The 16,276-nt window shown below is 39.0% G+C and overlaps 1 protein-coding gene across 1 annotated transcript in view; it reads right to left on the reverse strand.

Annotated features, from left to right (window-relative positions):
* Positions 1–16,276, reverse strand: part of TMC3 (transmembrane channel like 3) — a 200,215-nt gene that overhangs the window by 106,769 nt on the left and 77,170 nt on the right. The window contains exons 6-8 of the mRNA XM_068957990.1: positions 14,328–14,409; positions 13,586–13,762; positions 8,880–8,939 (exon numbers count right to left, since the gene is read on the reverse strand). The gene's annotated coding sequence lies outside the window, so the exon portion shown is untranslated. The remainder of the gene's footprint in view (positions 1–8,879; positions 8,940–13,585; positions 13,763–14,327; positions 14,410–16,276) is intronic.

The raw sequence follows: 16,276 nt of genomic DNA on the forward strand, positions 1-16,276 counted from the left end.
AGCCACTAAAGTAGGAGCTCCAAATATAGAACATTTAATGCTAGCGTCAACTTTTAAAGTCAACTCCATAATTTAAAAACTCACTCACTCCGTTGCTCAATTATATATTGCAACCAAATTCATTTTCAGCTGAAACCCCGTGTATCAAGCTGACTCATTTTTGTAGGTTGGGGCACTGAGAAATTCCTACTAAAAAGGAAGGAAGGACTGCTGCTGGAGTAGAATGAAGTACCTACATCAGGCAGTAAATTTAATTTCCACACAGTAATTTTCACACAGAGACAAAAGCTGTCTTAACACACAGCATATACTTGCAGTTCAATCGGTCCTAAAATGACAAAATATATTGAGAAGATTTTCAAAAATCACTTTTCATAATAGTGCCCTTCTGGGGTACATAACATAGGCACCCAGGGTGAAGAGCTACAAACTTCACAACCTTTCAGTTTGAATGTTTTCTGCCAAACACAACAGCAACCTCACTAATATGTCAGAGAACAGCAAGAATTATCCCTGCTGCTGGTACAATGCTAGTGTCTCTCTCTAGACCAGTTCATCTCCTCCATTTCTTCCCGTCTTTCAACACAGGGAGCGTCATTAGATTAGTATTATGTACAATCATGTACCTGACAACTCAAATCTCACACTCGTTGTACTCCGGGCCCCTTAGGGTGAGTTTATGGCTAACGTATGTAAGAGAACTTTCTTCTCGTGTGCAAATCACTTTATGCAAGCATACAGACCGTTGAAAAACAATCTAAGAGTGAGGTCCTTGAGAGAACGTTTCATCCTCCTTCCATGGTAAGAGCAATTTACTAATTTCTTAGATCACTGCCAATGTATTTTCTGCTGGGAATAAAAAAATAATAAAATAAAACAAAAATGGGGGGGGGGGCATCTCCTTACATTCAATCAGAACGTCCTTCAATTTGGATCAAGGAAACAGTAAGGTCAAGTATAAATGATGAACCACATTAAATCAGTTTACAGCTGAAATTTGTTTATAGTTACATAATAAGTGCATATGCTGGAATCTACCAAGCTGCTGAGCAGCCATTCAAATAACACCCTTTGAAGATAGAGAGAAAAAAAATTAAAATGTGAAAACCTGTTCCAAATTATTTCACTTGTATGTATTTTAACACTATGTGGAAAAAAGGTATCAGAAAATAATTCCAAAGGGTTTCTCCTCAAAAGAGGAAAACATAGAATAAAATACAGCCGAGTCTCCATTGAATCAAGTATAACCGCAGCAATGAATCATGAAAAAGAAAAGCAACAGGTTTCATATCATAAAATGTGCTTGATTTAAAATAACATAACACTCGTGTAGCTACAATGGAATGCTACTCCCACTGGTTTTCCATTCCACTTCTGCAAGTTTGCACAAGGAGATATACCAATTTGGAAATATTCTTGGATGGAACATACAGCTCTTCACTTAAAGAAACTGTGGTTGCTTATAAAGCTCAAGATCTTCAATGCAAAAAAGGTTAATATAGTACAAAAACAGGCAGCTGGACTTATGCTCAGAGGACCATCCATAAATTCTAATTTTACACAAGAAAAGAAGAATCAAGTCATTTATGGACTTTTTCATGAAAGCAGAAGGACTTATAATGTGTAGAGATACTAAACTCTGGCATCCGGCAACCTTACTAAGATTTGGAATTAGCCTAAATTTGCCAAAGCATCAATAAGAGTGAAACTGATCCCAGAACATCTCTTCTGCTTATGAGGGCCTCTATCCAATATTTCATTTGTACCTAGGGCTGATTTCAGGGTATTATACTTTGTTACCTTCTGAGGAATGACCCAATGAAGTACTATATTTTAGCTGCCCCTTTTGCATCTTTATCACATAAAAGGAAAAAAAAGGGGAAGGGGGCAGCGGATGGACAGATCTTACGTGAAGAACGAACATGAAGTAACTGATGTATGGGACTGGTTCCCTCACTACGCTAACTATGCTTGGCAGCGTTTTGATATAAAAAGCATCCTTACATTGAAAGAAGGGGGCCCTGGGCCTACAGGGTTATTCTTTCATGGAACAAAGATATTGCCTCAGTAGGAGGATACTGGACTCATTCCCTGCCTTTGCATCACTAGGTATCCTGATGTTCTTGCAGCCACCAAGTCCTTACCAGTGTTGAGGGGGTACAGCCACCTTGAACAAATTCAGATACTCCCTCAGGCTGCTCCACCTCTCAGAAAAGGGCGGGATCCACAAAGCCATTCAGATGTGGAAACACCAAAGAAGTTTTACCAAATGCCCAGTACATTTAACTGTTCACTCCCCAATTAAAACTAGGTAATTGATGTTAAAGGAAAGATATGCATCTGCACTGAGAACACAGCACCTTGCAAGCATCAGTGATAACTATGTAGCACATATTCTACAGAATGGTAGGGACAAGAAGAAAAAGAGGGACAGAATAGAAAAAGAAAGTCTTTCAAAACCTAATGTATAGTACCATTATCTTAAAACCTTCCTTGCCGTGCAGGACATGACTATTGGATTCAACTTGGAGGAACACCGTAGATCCCCAGCTCATCCATCTCTTTTGGCCTTACACTCTTGAGAACCCAGAATGTTTTTTCACTGTCTTCTCTTGACACAACCTGTCTGTGTGCACCCCTGTAAATCTCCAGGAGCTGTCAGCACTGCCCAGAGCCAACTCTTTCCAGACCAACTCCAAGCACACATTACATAGCTGCTGGAGAAATCAAAAGATAGTGCTTACAAATATTACAATATATATGTGATTTGTTATAATGCGAGAATAGATTTAACTAATCTTTATAGTGCACTTTTAAGACCATTTACTCAAGTCTTATTTATGCTTCTTTCAAAAGCCCAAAGCCTTTTACTTAAGTGCTGTTAATTATAACACACTTCAATAACATCTACTAATAAATTTATATGAATAAATACCCCTTACTTTGCAGCCCAGACAGACTGAATAGAAAGAAGAGCTTCCTATTGTATGGAGACGTTGAACACGCTCAGGATCTGTCAGACTAACAGAGATCAGCACTTAGGACCTTTCACTGAACAACTCACATCGCCAGTTCCCAGGCACTACATCTCGTTCTTTATGCCAGGTAGAGCATATTGTCTGATTTAAAGCAGACAGAGCAGATCACAGGAAGAAACTCCCTGGTAGCTGTTTAAAGACCAAAATTATAATCTGGAATCGTACGTAGATTAACAAAGGAGACTTGCAACATGCAGCGATGTACTGTGCTTCCTTGAGACAAACACAGTAAGCAAACATTTGGCCTTGCTATAACATCTGTAGAGCCCTTAAGAGACTTCTGCCCTTTCTGTCCATTATTCATCAAAGTGCCCATCAGGAAAAATTACAAACTGACTGCTAGATTTTCTCTCATGTAGTATATATCCCCTTTACAAATAATTTCTCAAAATTTATGGAAAAAATTACACACCACACAGAGACAGGCTGCAATTGAGCCAGCAGGTACAGATCAGGGCAACAAGTAATTAATGACACAGAGCATCCAGGCACCAAGTTTGGTGCTTTCCCTTAAAAGAGGGGAGGGGAGAGGTTAAAAGTTAAACACATACAAACTGTTATTCAAATACCCTTTACGCCTGCCCATCTCCTCCAACTTGAATGACTGTTCAAGTAGAGATGAATATCTTAATACTTAAGCACATATTCTTTCTTGATGCAAGTAGCTGCTGGAAAAGAATCAAGTAATGAAACGTTCTAAGTTCTGCTGTCATTCCAGTTTAATTCTTTCATTTCTTTTCTCCCTTTATATACTGTTTAAAAAAAAGTAAAATATTTTTTAAAATAGAACACACCTACAAAACAGCCTCTAGAGTGGACTCACAATTAAACTACTGCAGCTACCCCTGTGAAATAAGATGCTGAATTTCTCTTGTCATCTTCTGAATATAACCACAAAGATTTTTTTCTCTGAAAACATACAGCTCCCAGCTTTCAAGGAACAGAGGAAGACAGTTCTTGGAAACCAAGATTTTTGTTGATTATACATGGGCAGCTCATGCAGAAGCCAAAGAGCCTCTTAAACAGGGCAATCTGCTTCTTGCAGAGCAACTTTTGGAATGGGGCAAACAGTACGAAAGACAGATGGCAGAAGTATAACATACCAGTGATTACACCAATAAGAGACACACAGCATATTAGTAATACACTGAATTACCAGAATGAGAATCTTATCATAGATAAATATAACCTGAACGTTTCAGGATCAGACTTGAGCTGACACCATTCTGGAAGCTCACAGCTACTTCTCAGTAGCGAAGGGTGGAGTTTGAGATCAGGTATAGTGCCATTGCTTGCAAAACAAACCATAACCTTGCTCTAAACTATTCAAGTTTCTTCAGATTGTCAAATTAAACTGCAAGTTTTATGAGGAAAGATTTACCAATGTTTTTGCCAAAGACAATCTTTAATGCTCAAACAGGGTCATGATGGGCAGGCTATAAAACCTGAGATAGGATTAGAAAGGTCAGCCTCATGTGACTAACAACAAAACTTCCTTTAATTCAATGCCAGAAACAAGAGAATCCAAGGATGAATACAACTACAAATATCACAAGAAATAGCATTTCCAGTGGGAAAATAGGTCTTCCATATCCCATTAAAACTAATATATACAAGAAAAGAGTTATAGCATTACTTCCTTAAAGAGCACCTAAGAGTGCAGACTTTCATTTGCTTTAAAACAGTGCCTTTAAGTTTTGTCTCTTTGGTGCTCTGAGACTTCCAGACATATTGATAAATGAAGCTGGTCTGACTATTCTGGCATCTTGGCGTGTAGTCATTTAAAATAGACACACTTCCTAGCTTGTGCAAAATTGAAACATTTGTTTGAGAATAATTAGTGCCTAAGCCCAACAATGCTTGGCAGACTTTTCTAATTAGCTGAGAAAAATGATTGAGGCAGGCAGGCAAGCAGACTTTGTCAGGCATTCTGTGAAAATAATTTGGACCACACACTTGGCTACAGCGCCAGATAACGTATGTCATTCTTTGCTATCTTAACAGGTAGGGTAAAAAAAACAAAAACAAAAAACCGCAACAAGACCAAGAAACAACCATCTGGCACATGAATGCTGAATTGAGAGGACTTTTCACATCTCCTGATGTAGCTCTTCTATGTTCTCTGTTTGAGCCACAATGATCAAGTCATACTGTGTTAGGCCCAGCAAATTACTTATTTTCTTTTGTATTTCCTATTGTACAGTAAGAACTAGAGCTGAAAATATTCATTGTCAGTCAGAAGCTATGCAGGTCCCAGAACAATATTTGCAGCGCGTCCATGCTGGGACAACCAACTGTGCTTTCCTTCTCCAGGGATAAATTAATATGCGAAGCATGCTGAAGACAAACTGTGGGATCAGGACATCAAATCACCCCATCCTTCAGTAGGCTATACAACTTTCAGATATGTTTCCTTTCTGAGCTCCTTCCAGAATTAATCTACGAGCCCAGAAAGAGAAAACTGAAAGTGCCATGGAACTTACTATACACCAAATCAGATTTCACAGAATTAATTTAATAAATATAGCAACACAACTACTTGCTATTTCAAGTTAGGCACTGGTACATTAATGCAACTAGATCAGGCACATTATATAATTAAGCTTTTTGACACCCAGGCTGATCAAAAACTGCTCATGTCTGCTTTTACATTGTTCAGTTTAGGGAGCAATCCAGAGAAAAAGAAATCAGCCGGTCAAACACTTAAATGTGGAAGGATATATTGCAATTTAAAAAACTTAAATTTATGGAATAATTAGTTTGCCAGCAGTATTTACATATTTCCCATGTCTACAACCTTTAAGAGGTAGCCATTTGGCCTATTATGGTTAGATAACCACCTGGAACTCCTTCCTGGGAAAGTTCCCAAGTCTAGACACCAGCAATCGCATATGCTTCCAATTATAAACTATTACTATAAGGCCAACATAAATCTCCTACATCAACAATGAGTTGCCAATTATATCACATTCCACAATAAGCCTTCTTACTATAACTAATTCATGGAATGCTTGGCTTTGAAAAAAAAAAAAAATCAATAAAATCAAGAGAAAGGGAGAGGTAAAAATATCAGACCTTGACATTACCGCGAACATTTGAACCCAGACATTAGTTTGGTAAGGAAAAAAAAAGCTGCCATGAACTGGACCAACAGAGCTATAAATTGTACAAGTCAAACAGCTTCATTTTGCAAACGATGCTTTTTGTGGGTTGCTTACAACAGCAGGCTGTGCCATCCACTGAATTCGTCACACTTGCTCCTGCATCATTTGGTACAAGCTTCTACGAAAAAGAGTCAAAGATATGAGTGGTAAGTGTTTTCTTCTCTTGCTATGCCACGTATCCATTCAAGAGCCTAGAACTGCAGTAAGCCTTTTTGAACACTATGACAAAACCAAGCTCAGTCTGTTCCACTTTGCATCAATAATTTTTAAATGTTTTTGCCATCACGACTGCAAACAGTAACTGCCTAAAATGCCAGGATTTAGAAATTATGAGGAAAAAAGGTGATTTAAAATGAAAATGGAAAAACAACTTTTACAAAAAACAAATTGCATATGAGAATAAAAACACTTTTTGTCACAAAAAATACATATAGAAAGATTACACTCAAAAGGACTAGCAAAAACACCTAAGAGTCACCTAAACCAAAAGCTATGAGCCAGGAGAGCAGTTTTCTATTGCATTTCCCACTGACTGATTATATTCAGCTGCTTTGTATAACCAAGCAATATTTAAGTTAATGTTTATTGCTACTACTAGACTAACTTGAACACAATGAAATTGTCTGTAGCAAATTTTATAAGTGTTCAAGCAGAAATACAACACACTGCAGTTTTAAACTGTGAATTAATTTAGAAAAACATCATTTCCCCCAATTTACATGTGGGGAAAAATATTCAGCAATATGAGGAATAAAAACATTGGTTCTGGGATCAATGACTTCTGAAGATCATAGCTCCTTCCAAGGCAAATTACTCAACATTTTCAATTTATCAGTGTTCAAACAGGATGCGATACAGATATATTAGGTGCCACAGAATTACACATTTTTGCCTATGGTACATCTCAATGCTCCTCTGATACAACAAGACAAAACAATCCCCTGTGTTACCATCTCGGCGATATCTCAAAGCAAGCATTAACTGCAAGCAAGATAAACATTATTTTTTTTCTACTTCTCCCTAGTCAAAACATAATGTCAAATAAGTAAAGCTATTTGTGTGGTATTTCGATTCCGAAAGGAAATTCCCAGGTCCAGCCCAGACTTTTTCATGAGAACGTTCATTTCAGCACAAAGCCCAGAAGAGATCATTTGGTCTAGATGGGAGGAAGAGTTTCAAGTCTCTGCTTTACTGGACTCCGACTCTTTTAGATGAGCTTGGTGCAATATTTTTTGCTGGAATGTTCTACCTCACACAAATAAGCCAATATTCACTAAAAGAAGGAGATCTAACAATAGAAACCAGGCAGCAAGTGCACTCACCTTGGAGGTGGGAAGCCAAGGCTAAGCTACAGTCTGAATTTATTTAGAGAGCGGAACAGTCGCAGCAGAAACGCAGAGAAAGACTCAAACCCTGTCAGCCAAGAGTCAGGACATTTAAGCCACCCACCTGTACGCAGAAAGTCCAAGTCTGACTAGGACAGAAAGTCCACAGCCACGTAAGCGCTCTGGCCAAGGCATCAAGTGCTTCAAGTGAAACACTTTTCAGAGACTTGATTCCACCCAAGTATGAAACAAATTCATTACTGATATTTAAAAGCCTGCAGAATATGAACTTAACTTCTCTCAGCTCTTCTGTAATGCCAAGAGGTATACGCATTTTGGCATATACTACGCTCAGTAACTTGCAATTTATCATGCTGTTTTGCCATAGAGGACAGCATTTTAGAATCACCTCTGCAGAGCAAGCGCAAAGATACAGGTGCCAGTGAGTAGATCTGTAACTGAAGGAAAAACTGGACAAAGGTCAAGAACGTGAGCAGTCATTTGAACTCTAAATGAGACCATTCCTGCATGTTCCTCTAGACCTCTGCTGCATCTCAGCATGCGTGTCGTCACTTGTGTAGAAATATAAGATGAGGGAGAGCAAAAGTAAAAAGTCGTCTCCCAAAATTATCAGAGGAAAGTTTAACATGTGATTTTATTCTTTTGAGTTAGGCAAGTTACTTGCATTCCTAGCACATTCCTGTTACTTGCACAACAGACTAGGAAAAAATTATACTTGATTAACTGCTTAAAGTACTTTTTGCTAAACCCCATGAACTGAAGTTGGTCAGAATTTTAATTCCAGTAACAGACGATAATCAGAGGCATATCTGATAATGGAAAATGCACTGCTATGACTGATTTTTCTCCCCTCCCATTTACTAAAAGTAGTTTGTTCCTTGAAACAGAGGAATTCATTATCATAACATACATGGGCTAGGAATTATCAGGTGTGAAATTTAAAGTCAGAGTATTCCTCCTGTTAGTATCTTTCATTATAGGATTTTCCACAAGCTAATATAAGCTGCAAAGCACAGCAGCAAGAAAAGAAGGGAATTTTGGCATGAGAGACAAGGTCAGTCTCTATTCCTCCATATTTGAGCTCTTCAGTCTTCAGAGTGCACAGCTCTGCACATACGTTTCATTTGAAACATCCACGAATAGTAAAACAAGGAGCACTTATCTACCTCAGCACCTGAGAACTGATTTTCAGTGCAAAGACTTTTGGACAGTTCAGATGCAACTAAGACTACAATAATAATACAATTAAATACACTGCACAACTGTCAACTTTGGAACAGCAAGCTTTCAACTCTGTCTTCAGTTCTTTCTTTTAAAATGGAGTATGTTACCTTCCGTATTAACGTCTCTAGCTGCACGCCAGTGGCTCCTTCAAACAGTAGCCAAAAAACCTAGAAAAGCACAGATAAAAATGAATCGTGTCAAACAAATCACCATTTTTCCCCAAAGGGTAGACAAAAAAGCTACAGTTATTCTGTACTATTTTCAGATTAAACCAGATAATTTCAATTTAAACAACTATGAGAGTGATAATTTCAGTGACAGCATGTTAATACATCTCTTTTCTCATTTCTTAATTACTTTATAATGTCAAGTTATGTTACAGTGCAAGTTTACCTTTGAGCAATTCCCGAAAATAACATTGTGCAATGCAACAAGAAATACTTGGAGAGGGTTTTAATGACACATATAAAGTGTAGAGATTTGGCTCAGTATTGAAAAAAGAGGGAAATTCATGCTTAGCTTCAAAAAAAAAAATTTGGATTTAGATTAATCGTTTGAAAGCAAAGAGGACCTGCTTTTTCTGTATTTAAGAACTTTATAGCTCTGCACCTACATGCCTCACTTTTGCAAAAGATTTAAGACTTCATACACTTTTAATAGCTCCAATAAACTTTTTTTCAGGTCTAGGTGCTGGAGAAAATTCCCTCGACAACTAAGCAAAACATACTTTCGTGACAAGAGGCCTGATACTTCAGAGTGATTTTCTGATATCTATATAGTACTTACACTGTGATGTAAAATCACCTCTAGCTAAGTCTCATTGATTTGCCAGTGAAATACAGGCCGTCCATCTACCATTGTTAATTTTATATCCAAAAATATAGATCAGTACCTGGTCAGATTTTCAAAAGTAAATAATGGTTTGGCCCTGGTTTCTATACATTTCAACAGAAGCTATGCCTCTTATCTTCTTAGACCTTTCTGAAAGTCCTAGTAGAAGCCTGTCTACACAGAGACTTTAAGTCTGATGCTTCCTAACTTTTGGGTGCTTGACTTTACAATGCATTAGCCCCTCTTAAATACCTTTACTAATTATTGAGCATTTAAATTTAAAAGGCTGCAGTAGAGAGCTCTAAATATACCATATGACTGCTGTACTGTCTGTGTGAGCTTTTTTTTTTTTTTTAATAGAAAGAGTTACGTCATGACATATGAAGCAGCAAAATCTCACAAGCCTTCATTGACTTGACAGATAGAGCCATTCAAGGCAATCAGACCAATAATGTTTTAATTTAAACTCACAGATAGACCATGACATAATAAACACTATCAACTGAATGAGCCAATCCACTCAATTGGGTCAAACAGTCTATGTATTAAGGATCCCAAGACACTATACATTATATTGACAGACAGAAACAATGTGTAACACAGCTATCATTGCACCAATGTTTTCAAATACATGACAGTGTCCAGCTCGCCACTACACAGGGCATTTTTTTTCCCCCACAACTTCAGAGCCAGGCTTAATTATAAAACTGCAATGAAATAAAAAAAAAAAAAAGACAAATAGAATAGATTATCTAAAAATAATATAGACATATTAGTGATGTCTGTGTGTTACAGATGCCCTGTACTGCACTTGGCAATTTAACAGAGATCAGATTGTCTGATACAGAAGTATCAGACAGAAGTACAGGCAATCCCATAATTTAGTCTTTGAGATGATAGCATGACAAAGACTAGTGTTAGGGCTCAACACATGTTTCAGAGAAAGCTAACAATTTGTGATCCAAGCATGTTACATCTATACAAACACCATGAGAGGTGAGTTCTCATTTTTGGATGAGACCAACTGGAAAGAAAACCCAGGAACAAAAGATGGTGGCCTCCTGGTCACTGCAGCATGTCACTGGAGGGACAGGGAGTCCTTGATCACACAGTGAAAGCATACAAAGCAGCAAGATACTTATTATGAAATGCAGTAAAATTTTTCTCCTCCTGAGGAGGGTTCCATCCCCATTACAGCTATTATTGAACACAGAGCTATTACATACAGCTATTATTGAACAGTTTCATTTCTTGCTTTGCTCTCAAGAGTAAAGCCTGTATCTTATTGAAAAATCAATACAATAAAAAAGAAAAAAAACAGAGAAGAAAGGAATGACAATTGTGTTACCTCCTCAGCCATCAGAGCAGCAGGGACAAACAGTAACTTCACCTGCCTCTCAAATGCTTTTTAAACTAACGCTGAAAGATGGCGGCGTAAGTAATGGACCGCAGCTAAGCAGGCCATGGAAATCTACTAGCACAGTTCTTATACTCCCACTGTTTCATAGTTATTTACATGACATGGCACTGCCACAGAAAGCTTTTCTAGATGGTTTTTGAGTGACAACAGTAATCCTTTATCCTCTGCTTCAGGCCACAGCTATGAGAAACTGGAGGAGGCACTTGAAACTTCCTCTCTCAGGAGTTCAGTGGGATTGAGGGCTATGCAAAGTTTAAGGATCATTCAGGGGTATGACTTTTTGGCCAGCTACTTCCTTTAAGCTTCCTATAATCATCCAGATCCTGCCAGCTGCTAATGACCACCTCAGGTTTGGGATCACAGGGCCACTCACCATGTTTCCCACTACCTGCCCTTTTCTTTCTCCCTATACCTTCCTCATCCTATAGCAGCCTTGGACTTCAACTATCTCAACGTTCCTGCTATATCTGTCTCCTCTATCCCCTGTATTCATCCATCAGCAGCTGTGATGATCCCAAAATAAAAGCTATTGCCATGCCCCTGGGATATACACAAGGGGAAAAGCAGCTCCTATGGCTTTATGCAGCTTTTCAGGTGAGCATGAAACCTGGAAGGGGAAGGGAGGAACATGGGGAAGGACATGGGGGAGGAACAGCACTGATCACAGGAAAAAAAGCTGTTGTCTCATTTAGGGGGTTACATTACTCACTGCAGCTCTAGAAACTAAGGCACACACCTACAGCAAAGGAGCTGGGGGAAAAGAAACTATGTAAATTCAACAGATCTCCCCCCATCCCTTTATCAGTTTTAATTTTGGGTATCAGTTAAACAGCAGCTCCAGACTAACACTGGAAAGTGAGACAGATTTGAGTATTGCTCTACTAAACCAATTGTTATACTCAAGACACAAAATGATGCATTTTTACATTAGCCATTTTACATAACCTCAAACATGCTACTAAAAACACAACACTAAGTCCAAAAGCAGAAACATTCAGGTTTAAAACTTATGCCACATCCTTCACTCATTCAACAGCAGCATGAAATAGCAGTAACTTCATCCTATTTGCTAATCATCATCCACCATAACTTGGAGCAGAATTTTTCATTTAGCTTTTTAATATAAAAAAGAAAAAAAAAAGCATTTTCTCAGTGCAACATCCACAGAGCAAGAAGCACTTCTCACCATAGGCAAACTTAAAGCAAACCTTAATAACCTACAGCGGAGGTTTGTTTGCCTGGTTATGCAGTGCGCATTGAAACTGGGAAGCTACTTGAGAGCTTAAAAGCTAGTCAAGTTAAGTGGGATGCTACAACAGATTTGACAGAGGATGACGCAAAGCTAAAAGAAAAAATGCAGAGAAGTGGATAAATACGTTGTGGTAACTTTTCACAGACTTGGACTTTTGCTCCTATTTTATCTTTACGCTATGCCTTAAAAAAGAGGCATTGCTGTGATTTTTGTATCTAACTCATGTGTTGGGAAGCTGGGGAAAGGGGGCTATTTTGGTTTTTGAACCCACAGAAATGCAGTTTTTAGTACCAGCATATGACAATTGCCTGGGTGGTGTTTCCAAGAACTGCAGACATGCCCGTACCCCACCCCTGGTGTTGCACAGTACACACAGCCCTTCTCCCTCCCAAGCGAGGAGAGGAGACCTCAGAAAGAGAGAGCTGTTAGGACTGATCCTGTGCACAGCGGAGGCAGTGAGGACTTTGCCTGTGAATTAAACATAGTAGAACCATTATCTGGGTTAGCTACAAGAGAGAGGGTAAGAGCTGTTAAAAAGAAAAGGGGAGAAAATAAAAATCCCAGCACTGATGCAACAGTAACCATATACAACCACAGATAACTCATGACCTAAATGAGGAACAGAGGCACAGGCGTCAGTTTTCAAAGTGCTGTACTATATATTAGATGGGCATTTTTTTAAAAGGTGAGGGGATTTTTGCCTCTAGTTTGCCCTAAAGCCCACAAAACGTCCTATCCCCACATATTTCTGCAAAGTACATTTTTCAAGTTCTCAGCAAGAGAGTAGGAAGAGAAGTACTGATTATGTGGCCTGGGATGAGATGAGCCATTCATCAATAAATACAGCAGCAGCAGGGAAAGGGAGAAAGACAGCCAGAATAGTGCCTAACTAAGAGGTAGATATAGAGAAAAAAAAAAAAAAAAAGTAGAAAAGGTGACAATAAAGATTATGGAGTTAACCTGAGACAACAAGAATGATAAATTGGGGGGGGAGAGACTGTTAAAAAGGAAAAAGCTCTTCAACAGCAGTGACACAGTAACACATATTTGCCATATGGACAGACTCAGGGATCAGATGAGGGTCGAGGAGCAGCTGCCTGTATATTACTGACAAAATGGACAGAGATGAATGAATTGTTTGCCCTGATATCAACAAGGATGGATGGCTGACTGATTCCTGAGATAGGAATATATCTGCCAGGAGAAGCTACTAAAAGGCTGGGTGAACATGGACTCTCATATAATTACAGGTGCTGTTTTATTCAAAGTAGTGCTATGGCATCTTAAGTTCTCAGCAAGAAACAAATTACCTTCCGAACTCGTCTGAAATGAAGCTGGAGATGCAAGCAGACATCTGCATTCCCGGTTACACATGGACTCAGCTAGAATGACAGCTGTAGCGAAGTATGGAGAAGTTTCTCCTTCCTAGATCCATATCCTGATTGAAAGCGTGTGAGGTATCTGTCCTCATTTATCTCAGAGACTTGCTTTAAGAGGAAAAAAACAAAAGCAAAAAACAAAACTCCCTTTTTAAAAGAGAGTAAAATTCTAATGAAAAATATCAAGTCTAAGTCTCTCTTTTTGGTCCATGGCTCACAACTAACCTTAATACCTACACTTCCCATGGAAAGCAGGTAAGAAACAATGCAGACTGGGTCAAAATCACAAGGTAAAAAGCATCCAGCCTACACACAAATACTCATTGTGAACACGCCAGAGAAAAATGTGAAGCCCAGCAGAAGGATGTCATTTAGAAACATACAACCATAAAAGACAATTGGTCAAACAACAGTCCATGTTTACGAACAATCAGATCTTTCCTGTGTTTTTAAAAAGGCGGTTAACAAGAGATGCAGCAGCACAGTAAAGGCATCGAAAATTAAAGCCCCCCCCCACCTTCTTTCTTTCATTCTCCTTTTCTCCTTACTCTTTCTCCTTTCTTTCATTCCTTGATCCAAAACTAGCTTAATGCAGTAATTAGCTACATCCAGAACACCTTAGCACACGAAGGCCGCACAGGAAGCATTTCACTCGCTACTGAAATTTTCTCACCTCTAAGGCCCTCTTGTAGCTCTTTGCTGAAGTACAGCAGCCCAGCAGAACACGTCACAGAAGAAAGTGAAAAACATCCCATCTGGCAAGAAAGCATGAGGAGAAAGAAGACAGATCAACCTCATCTTGCTAACATGGCAGGGGTAAGAGAATCAGGAGCTTCGAACAGCTGCTGCTAAAGGCAGCATCCGGAGACCACTAGCACCCAGGGTTCCAGTTCAGCACTGATATCCAGAAGTGACATGTTCCTTTCTGAACAGCTGAGACACACTTTTGTAACGTCCTACGTAACATAAAGGGGCAGCTAGACCTTTTTAACTGGCACCCTTGAGTTTGGCAGTGGGTGGCAGGGCTGAGCACCTAGAGAAGGGGTAAAGGGGACAGCAGCAAACAGTCCAGAGCAGATCATGCCTGCGTATTAATAGTGAGGCAAGTTGAACTCCAGAGATGGACTGATTTCTAGCTCCCTTCCTTAAAAAGGAGCAGAAGAAACTACGACTGGAAGAAAAGTAGCTCTCTAAACAGGAGTAGCAGCACCAAAGAGGGTGCCACTTAGTGAAAGAGAAATGAGGGAACTATAAACTATGTCTGACCTTTGTTGACAAGTGAGGTCAGACATTTTAATACAAGATGAGATCAGAAACCGTCTGGTGAAATGAGCTGATAAAATTAGTTTCAAATGGTTTAAGAAAGTAAACGTTCTCACAAACACAGTGAGTGGGTTTTTGGGGGTTTATTTTTTTTCCCCCTCTTTCGAGACTATCGTCTGAACAGACAGAAGTAAAGCCACGAGCATAACGCTCAGTGTCAAAAGGTACGTGAATTTATTGTTAAGACAATAAGACTAGGAAGACAAGATGGATGCCACCTTCGATTGGGTGGAGTTGAATGAAGGAAATCTGATTCCAACTGCTAAACATACCAGACTGGTTAAAAGGAAAATTAAATGTTTATTCAGCAGGAAAGCACTAAAGGACCTCAGACAGCTCAAAATAAAATTCTCATGTTGCTGAGGCTCTCTGAGATGGGTTCCCCATACCCAAATACAGCTACTCCCTTCTGCCATCAGGCTCCTCACTTCCCCAGGCATGCGATGGAGCTGTTGTCCACTTTCCTGACAGCAGAGAAAGACTGACCATGGGCAGCTGACATAAAAAGCCAAGAACTGCTCTAGCCCCAGGAATAACCTAGATAAATTTCTTCCTTGTGAAAATAAGGGTAACCCATACATTTAATGACATAGAAGACAGACAAAAGGATGAAAGGATTTTTAGCATGCTGTAAGGAACACTGAAAAGGAAGAGGGGAAAAATATGGAAAAGAACATTGGATTTCACTGGGTTTAACTTTGATTTTAAAATATAAACTTATATTTTAATCAGAGAGAGGCAAAAATTGGAAGAAAAATGCAAGTGAACTGTTTTAACAGTACATTTTACTTTACATTTTCCAAAGTCCTTTTTAAACTACTTTAATTGCAGTACAGAAAATCCTACTGCATCTAAAGGAGGATAGGTCTGCCTATCAGGTTATTATCAATATAGAAAAAAATCACCCTGTTAAAAAGATCCTACAGTCTAAGGGGAGGGGGAAAGAGGAGAAAGACAGAAAGAGAGAGAGAGAAAAGTAAAAACAGATGCACCAAGCAAAGTAACTTCCCCAGAGTAATGCAGCAGGCCATATCTATCCCCTTTCAGAGGTAAAGCCTAAAAAGTCTCGACTTCCAGCTCCCAGCTAATTGCCATTTCCACTAAATCGGACACTCTCGACACACTCTGTATTATTCATAGTCAAGTTTAGAAATTTCCTGAGAAGAAACACACACATTTGTCTGAGAGATTCCCTAGGACACTCTGGTGCTGAGCAGAGGATATCCCTTCTTGTAACACTCAGCATTGGCAAATAGGCTGGTAGATTAAACTGGGTGGAAGAGCAAATGATGTGAAGCA

Source organism: Struthio camelus, chromosome 12 (genome assembly GCF_040807025.1).
Source record: "Struthio camelus isolate bStrCam1 chromosome 12, bStrCam1.hap1, whole genome shotgun sequence".
NCBI classification, from domain to species: domain Eukaryota; kingdom Metazoa; phylum Chordata; class Aves; order Struthioniformes; family Struthionidae; genus Struthio; species Struthio camelus.